The sequence below is a fragment of the Chiloscyllium plagiosum genome, chromosome 35 (genome assembly GCF_004010195.1).
Source record: "Chiloscyllium plagiosum isolate BGI_BamShark_2017 chromosome 35, ASM401019v2, whole genome shotgun sequence".
NCBI classification, from domain to species: Eukaryota; Metazoa; Chordata; class Chondrichthyes; order Orectolobiformes; family Hemiscylliidae; genus Chiloscyllium; species Chiloscyllium plagiosum.
In genome coordinates, this window is record NC_057744.1 from 40,966,595 (window position 1) to 40,973,694 (window position 7,100).

Genomic DNA, 7,100 nt, shown 5'->3' on the forward strand with positions numbered 1-7,100 from the left:
AAGAAGGGCTTATGCCCGAAACGTCGATTCTCCTGTTCCCTGGATGCTGCCTGACCTGCTGCGCTTTTCCAGCAACACATTTTCAGCTAGGGTCTGGAATGTACTATCTGAGGGTGTGGGGGAGGCAGGTTCACTCGAGTGGTAATGTACTATCTGAGGGTGTGGGGGAGGCAGGTTCACTCGAGTGGTTTAGAGTCTGGAATGAAATCTCTGAGAGTGGGGAGGAGGCTGGTTGGCCTCATTCTGCATGGTTCCCACTCTGGTCTGCATTCACACATGGGAGCTAAAAAGTTTGTATCAAAGGGAAACATAGTTTCCAAATGGCATATGATGGAAGCAGCAAACAAAGTCAGAGAGAAGGATATTATATAAAGATTTGTCTTTTTGTCATCAACACTTGGGCTTGCAAATATAAAGGCTTTTAATGATGGGGAGCTCTGGAGAAATCGAGAATTCAGTGTCAAACATACAAGGTACCAACAACTAATGTCCAATTTTTAAAATTTCATAATTTTAGCAAGTTAGTGTATTGTTGGCTGTATTATCTCAACTGCCTGGGATACAAAGGGGTGAACCTTTTCCTGCAGTTGTATAGAACCCATCTGACATCTAGCATTCAGTGTTGGACATTACAGTGAGTGATGTATATGTTGGTCTTGAGAGAGATCCAGCACAGATTCACCACACTGATACCAGGACTGAAAGCATTACATTTTGAGAACAGGTTGCATAAACTTGTGTTTCTATCTCCTTGAGGTGAGCTGATTCAGTAGTGAGGTCAACCAAGGTGTGGAGAATAACTAAGGGATGAGATAGTGTCGGTACAGATAAACTGTATCTGGCAAGTCAAGAAGAAGACATCGTCCTACAATTGGAACTGGAACATTCCAAAATGCAATTAAGAAGCACTTTATTAGACAAACAGTAGTGAAATCTGGAATTCCCTCTCACAAAACATTGTGAGTGTTGGGAGTTGATTGAAGTTTACAAAGACTGAGATTAACTTATTTTTTTCTTTGGTCAGGAAATGGAACAATAACAGGGAAATTAGATTGCTGTAAAGATCAGCCGTCACTTCATGTCATTGCGTAGCATACTTCAGGAGCTATTGCCTCTTCCTGTTCTTGTGCTTGTCTCTGTATATTCGTCTTTCCCTATTATTACATTTCAGACTTGTTTATAATTTTCTTCACACAGCTCAGTGTAACCTCAACTATGGATCTTCATCATGCATCATATTGGAGAACAAAGTCTTTCACAAGCCTTTGTCGCAGGCTAACCCTAACTGTACTCATCAAACAATGGATTATCTGAGCCTCATCTCTCAGAACAGAAAACTGGTGTTGGGGAGAATCACAACCAGATGATAATGAACCATTGAAACCCCTACATGTGTCAGTCTCATCCCACTGTCCTTGGCTAAGAATCTCAAAATCGACAGTGCCTAAAATCTCCAAACAATTTAATGCAGCAGCAATTGGCTTGAAGGCTATTGGGTGAGCTGGTAAAACTGACAGAGAATATTGTCAGACAACATCTGAATCTAATGGCAGATACTCTGCTACAAAATGTTCTTGTATGCAAATTCAGCAGATGGTGCATGTTTGATCTGTCATTCCCTCAGTGATGAACATAGTTTCTTGATGTCATCCAAGTTCCATTGGTTCAATCTGCCTTCCATCCAAATAAGAACAAAATTATGTAAGAAACATGGTCAGTGTTGATGTTTTACTGCATGTTATTGCTGTACATTACAATGCTTTCCCAAAATGGGCAGTCACTGCTTCCTTTTGTGATTTATTCGTGTGTGTGTCCTTGTGTTTGCGTGTGTGTGTGTGTCTGCGTGTTTGTGTATTTGTGCGTGTTTGTGTATTTGTATGTGTTTGTGTTTGCGTGTGTGTGTGCGTGTTTGTGTATCTGTGTGTGTTTGTGTTTGTGTGAGTGTGTGCATTTGCGTGTGTGTTTGTGTTAGTGTTTGTGTGCACGTTGAATTGGACATTGAGTTCATATTTTCCTGGCTGATGTGTTGCTTTAGGGTGGCACGGTGGCACTGTGGTTAGTACTGTTGCCTCACAGCGCTAGAGACCCGGGTTCAATTCCCGCCTCAGGCGGCTGTCTGTGTGGAGTTTGCACATGCGCCCCGTGTCTGCATGGATTTCCTCCGGGTGCTCCGGTTTCCTCCCACAGTCCAAAAATGTGCAGGTTAGGTGAATTGGCCATGCTAAATTGCCCATAGTGTTAGGTGAAGGGGTAAAATGTAGGGGAATGGGTCTGGGTGGGTTCCGCTTCAGCGGGTCAGTGTGGACTTGTTGGGCCGAAGGGCCTGTTTCCACACTATAAGTAATCTCATCTATCCTGCCCAGTGACTATAAAAGTCAGTCACAAGCCCCCATTGGGGTTGTATGGTCATTAGGCAATTTGCTGCCTTTTGCCAGGGATGTCCTGTAACTTTAAAGGTCGGGCCCACCCTCCACACCCCCAGAGCTGCTGGCCTATCACATTGCCTGGCAGCTTTTCTGTGTGAGCAGTACCACTGGAAGTGGCAGTGGTCACTGCTGGGACTGCAGTTTACCCAGGACCAGGTTCAATCAGAGTGGAGAATGCAATCAAACTAAAGGGGATGGGTTTGTGAGCACTCGTCCAGGCAGATCATAGTGAGGGAAGGCAGGCTGAGTTGCTGGTGTAGAAGGAAGGGTCCATCTCCCCATGGAAGCAGGGGCACACGTCCTCCCTTGGTGGAAAACTCATGGCAGTGAGGTGATGCCCTTACGTGAACTTTAACTGACTTAATTGCCGCAGAAGAAGGAAAGCTTATTGTTCAAAGCCCTGACTTAATGAGGGGTTGTTGGGAAATCAATGGTGTCTCCACTTCTTGTCTGACCACCCAAATATACAGTCTCCTGAGTCGTTCTGGGTGAAAGGGTGAAATTGAATCCTGCCCCCTAAATGTCATCCTTAGCACCTTCTCTGGTTCTCTCTAAAGGTTCGACCTCACTGTTTAAGGTGATGCTGAGAACATACCAACAAGGAGCAAAAGGTCATTCAGCCCTTCGAGCCTGATCCACCATACAATAACATCATGGCTGATATGATTTTAACTTCAACTCTACAGTCCAACACATTCCCCCAATAATCTTTCATCCCCTTGGTAATTAAGAACCTATTTAGTTCTGCCTTAAAACTTTTTAAAGAGTCTACATCCACTGTCTTTTGAGAAAGGGAATTCTAAAGACTCACAACTCTCTGAGAGAAAAAAAAAGTTTCCTAAGCTCTGTTTTAAATGGATGACCCCTTCTTTATAAACTCTGACCCATCATTCTAGATTCTGCCCCAAAAGAGCATGCTTTGCTGTATCCATTCTTTACTAAAGTCCTATGCTGCCAGATCATGGTATTTTCTTTCTTCTGTGCACACTCTTGAAAAATACCACAATCCTGGCCACACTCTGTGTTTCACATCTCAGTTTTCAGTGTATTAAGACAGTATTCCTCGTGCTCTCAGATTCCAATTGTCCAAACTCTGCTCTTTTAAACTTAATCTTTTATCCTAGTGACCACTTTCTCTATACTAGACAATGGAATCCATGCTATCTCTGGTGCTCAAAGTATAATAAGTCACTTCTTCCAGTACTTTGAGTGGTAGGACAAGGTCTGCACTGTTGTAAGTGAAATTTAACCGTATTTATTAAACATAATTATAAACACGGGATTGTAAGAGAGGACATTTTCTGAAATCCCACAGACTCATTCTCCAGTTCCATGTGATTTTATGTCACTATGACATGGCACCTTCGCACATAATTCAGTAGCTATACAAGAAGGTATAGTGAACCCTTTATGGTAGACTTCCTCTTATTGCTTAAAGTAGAAACCTCATTGAACCAAATAGAACTTATCATAGATTGCTAACAGATGTAAATCCATAAATTATGAAGGTTCTGGCCAGAAATATCTAAGCTTTCTTGAAGAAGCAAGTGGTGTCAAAGGATTGGAAATGTTTCAGACTTGTTCAAAGAATGGTGCAAGAATAAACTTGGCAACCACCACCAGCTCACCTAATTTTTGACAGTGTGGCGTGGTAGAGATGAGTACAATTATAATATTTAAAAGACATTTGGATGGGAACACAGATAGGAAAGGTTGAGATGGGCCAAATGCAGGCAACTGGGACTAATTCAGTTTTGGAAATCTGGTCAGCATGAACCAATTGGCCTGAAGGGTCTGTTTCTGTGCTGTATGCTTGATGACTCTAAGTACTGGAAGAAATTCATCAAGAACAAAATCAATTGGCATTTGGAAAAAAATACTAAAGTTAAAGCTGGAGGTGTTCTGAAGAAGGGACACTGAACCCAAAATGCTAACTCTCTTTTTTCTTTGCAAAAGCTGCCAAGACCTGCTAAGTTTCTCCAGCAATTTCTGTCAATTCTAGCAGAAACACTGCTGAAATCGGCAGCCATGTAGCTAATGAAATTTAATTGCAGTGACATCCACAGTCCTGTTAGGATGGGAGTTGCAGGATTTGAACCCAGTGACAGTGAAGGAATATATTAGCTACAGGAAGCTATTGGACAAACTTGGATTGTTTTCGCTAGAGTGTCAGAGACTGAGAGGCAACCTGATAGAAGTATATAAAATTATGAGGGGCGTGAATAGGGTGGATAATTTGGGTGTCTTTCTCAAGGTGGAAAGGTCAAATGCTGGGGAGCATTGGTTTACGGTAAGAAGGGGAAAGTTTAAAGGAGATGTGGGAGGAAAATTCTTTACACAGAGGGTAGTAGGTGCCTGGGACATGCTGCCAGAAGAGGTGGTTGGAGCAGATACAATAGCAATGTTTAAGAAACATTTAGACAGACACATGAACTGGCAGAAAACAGAAGGATAAGGACCATGTGCAGACAGATGGGATTGATTTAGAAGAGCATCATGGTCGGTAGAGACAGGGTGGGTCGAATGGCCTGTTCCTATGCTGTGTTCGATGTTCTATGTTCTAAAGTCCCAGAAAACCTCGTATGTCCTCACAATATTGGACTTCCCAGGAAAGTGAAGCAATCTGGATGGGTGTTGTCTCTGTAGCCGTGAGTATAGGCTTCCTTATCATGTGCTCACACCTGTTCACTAGCGCCTGACTCTCATCATCGCCTTGAAGGATTGGGCAGCCTGTGGGGGCCTTGTATTCCACTCTCCCCCCTTGCAATGAATATCCAGACAAAACAAACAAAATATCCCATTTGGAGAAAGTGAGACCCCACCCAGATCCATTTCCCTCTGACTAATGCACCTAGCACTATGGGCAATTTAGCATGGCTAATTCACCTGAGCTGCGCATCTTTGGACTGTGGGAGGAAACCCACGCAGACACAGGAGAATGTGCAAAGTCCACACAGACAGTTGCCCAAGGCTGGAATCGAGCTTGGGACCCTGGTACTGTGAGGCAGCTATGCTAACCACTGAGCCATTGTGCCATGCTCTCTCTCTTTAGAATTCACCTTTATTGAAATTCCCTTTCCTTTCTTCATTTTATCCTTTCTTTCTAGCTCTCTTCATGCTTTTTCCTCCTCATCTTTTAATTCAAGGGTTTTGTTTCTTTTTTTAAATTTTCAGTTCTCTACTCCTTTCTTTTTCTTCCCTTTCAGTTGGAATGTAAGATAAGAGTAGGCCATTCAGCCCACCAAACCTGCCCCACCATTCAGTATGATCATGGTTGATTGAACACTTCAATGTTTTTTGCTCACCCCCATCCCCATAACCCTGTTCATCATTGGTGATCCGAAATCTATACATCTCCACCTTAAACATACTCAGAAACTGACCATCCACAGCCCTCTGAGCTAGAGAATTTCTCTGAATAAAACTTAGTCTCATCATCTTGGACTTAAGTGGCATCCCTCTTATTTTTAAATAGTGCATTCTGGCTCCAGACCCCCCCAACCAAAGGAAATGACTGCCTGCAGCAACCCTGTCTGTCCCTTTAAATATTTTGTAAGTTAGAATGAGATCATTTGGAGAGGTCGGTGTGGACTGGTTGGGCCAAAGGGCCTGTTTCCACACCGTAGGGAATCTAGTCTAGGGATATAGTCTAGAAATCAGACCTGGCTGGGGAACAGAGTCAAAACTTGAGGCCCTGGAGAGAGCACAGCAGGTCTGGCAGCATCCAAGGAGCAGGAGAGTTGATGTTTTGGATATTGTAAATTGGATAGTTGGCCTGATATCATCGGTTTCCCAGCTGAAGAATCAAATTACAATTGCCCCGTATAGGCTCAGCGTCATTAACCTCCGCTTACAATACCATAGTATAAGCTGTTACGGCAGTGACCCTGCCATAAGGTTCAAGTCCCACCTGCACTGGGGGTGTGTCGAGTGGTTAACAATATCTATCATATCATTATAGATTTAAGGATCTTTTTGTACTAATTTGGTGAAATTTCTGTTGCTAGTTTTGTCAGTGAGATTATGCCTTGATTGGATTTTGTCAACTGCTGCTGTGACTTCAGAAAAAAATGAATTAAATTAACTGGAACTTCGCACTGCGGTTTCTCAAAAGGGAAATCCTCAAGATTTAAGCATTGCTAAACGTTTCTCTTCTGCCTAGCAGCCAGACCAGCAATGTAAGTCAAAACATTTCTTTGCAACTTCACAGTTCTCTGTTCTAACCTGGAACGTGGCCCAACAATAAAGCTTTTTAATTCAGGCCAGTATCTGCATCTCAGCTACATCTGTTGCCTGTTGTATGAATGAATTGGGAACTGCAGGAAATGAGTGTGTCATATACAAAATACTATTCCTGAAACTCAGCATCATGTTTTCAGAATGTCTGACCAAAATGTTCACACAGGGGTAAGTTAGCTGCTTTCAGCCCTGGCTGAATCTGAGATGTAGTAACTCACCTTGAAAAGACAGTGTAGGCAAAGTCTGGGAATAGAGGTAAAAACAATGACTGCAGATGCTGGAAACCAGATTCTGGATTAGTGGTGCTAGAAGAGCACAGCAGTTCAGGCAGCATCCAAGGAGCTTCGAAATCGACGTTTCGTGCAAAAGCCCTTCATCAGGAATAAAGGCAGTGAGCCTGGAGCGTGGAGAGATAAGCTAGAGGAGGGTGGGGGT